Genomic DNA, 2,005 nt, shown 5'->3' on the forward strand with positions numbered 1-2,005 from the left:
GAATTGGCGGGGATGAGGAGCTGTGCGGGGGGGCACAGGGTTTCTTTCAGGTTTTCTACGGGGTGGGGTAAGGTGCTGGTGATGGGTTTAAGGGGTGTAAGCGTAGCCCTTGGGGGGCAGTGAGAAACAACACCCCCAGGTGCCACCTGCCCCCCCCACCTCCCCAGCCAGACACATTGTGGCTTAAATTCTCCCAAAAGGTTATAAGGGCGTCGGCAGAGCCAAATTCAGATCACAGAATCTTCTAGGTTGGAAGGGACCTTAAAGATCATCTTGTCCAACCGTCAACCTAATTTTGACAAAAATAAACACCCCCACAACAAACAAAAAGCAACGCCATCACTAAACCATACCTCCCAGCACTACATCAACCCGTCTCTTGAACACCTCCAGGGATGGTGCCTCAACCACCTCCCTGGGCAGCCCATCCCAATGGCTGATAACCCTTTTGGTGAAGCAATTTTTCCTAATATCCAGCCTGAACCTCCCCTGGTGTAACTTGAGGCCAAATCATATAGTATTAGGATGGTAGCAATCTGCGTTCCCTTATCACTTAGGGACAAGGCGCAATGCCTCGTGCTGGAGAAACGGGAAGAATATCAGATCCTCCATCTGCCTTCAAGGGACTACAGCTTCCATAGCTTTAAAACTTCCTTCAAGCTGCCTACCGAGCTGTAAGAAGAAATCCCAATGTCCTACAGCTCCCTTGATTAATCATGGGATACACCGCGGTTCTTTATATAGGACACCAAAAAAAAGTTATCCGCAAGGAAGGGTGGAACAGAGCATCAGAGCATCCTTCCTGTTCCCCTACACGCTCTCATCGCGTGGAATGCCCTACAAATTACCACATTTTTACCTCTCAGCCCTCCACTACGCCCTGCCTCCTCTTCAAAGCAGCCTTCTCCCTTGTTTTCCAGCCAAAGAGCTGCCTTTCCTACCTTCCCTGCTCCTGCTCCTCCTGCTGCCCCTCATCCTGGGTCTCCGGGGGGGTCATAGGCTCAGTGGTGACCCCACGTCTGCTGCCCTCCCACCAGGGCCTGTCTCCCTGGGTTTCTGGCTCCATGTGACAAGGACGTTTGACCCCCCGATTCCCAGAGGGAGGGTGGCTGCCAGCATCTCAGGAGCCTGTGGGTGTTTCTGGAGGTACACATATGCTCGCCTGCTGTTGCCTTCATCAGCTGAGCTTTGTGGTGCATCCGGATGGCCATGATTTGGGGACATAACGAACGATTTAGGGCAAAATCCTGCCATGTAAGTATCTTGCTGCTGAAAAGGAAGGTGTAGCTGGGACCCCGGGCACGTGTGGAGGCTGATGGGGAGCTCTGTGAGAAGAAGCATTACCCACACACACAGTAAGAGCCTTTCTCCGGTTCCAGGTGTGTTTCCTCCAGTCTCCTGCCTGTTCACCATGATTTACTCTTTCCCTGGCTGTACAGCTCCTCTAGGCCCCTTTGCTCTCTTCTCCCTTGAACTTTTCCAACCCCTGGGAAGATACCTCCTGTAGGAGGTGAGGAGGAGCCATCATCCTTCCTGCCCTGTTCAGCCCCCAGACTTCTCTGCTTGTTGGAAGCTCTTCAGTCCTGGTGAGTGCCCAGGCCCCAAGGGGAGGAGGACACACTCACTGAAGCACTGGCTTCTGCAACCAATGGGTGCAACAGGAGGTGTCCCTAACTGAAATAGTACTAAGTATTGCAAACTGCAGTGATTTCATCTAAATTAACGTGGAAGTTTTTAATTACAAAGGGGAGCTGTATCAGTTTGGTGGCCCTCTGGATCAATGGGATTTGTGTGCCCTCCACATTCCGGCTGCTCTGAGCATTTGGTAGGTGGCCAGAAGCTGGCAGGGGTGGGACTGGCAGGGGATGAGAGGACAGATGGATATGGCAGCCCTTGTGAAGAGCAGAGGACATAGCCTGGGATGGCGAGTGCGGGGCAGGGGGAACCCCACTCAGTGCCCTGGAGAGGGAGAATGGGGGGGAAAATGGTGCCTTCCCCCCCCCCC

This window comes from Calidris pugnax, unplaced genomic scaffold, assembly GCF_001431845.1.
Source record: "Calidris pugnax isolate Ruff unplaced genomic scaffold, ASM143184v1 scaffold21, whole genome shotgun sequence".
Lineage (NCBI taxonomy): Eukaryota > Metazoa > Chordata > Aves > Charadriiformes > Scolopacidae > Calidris > Calidris pugnax.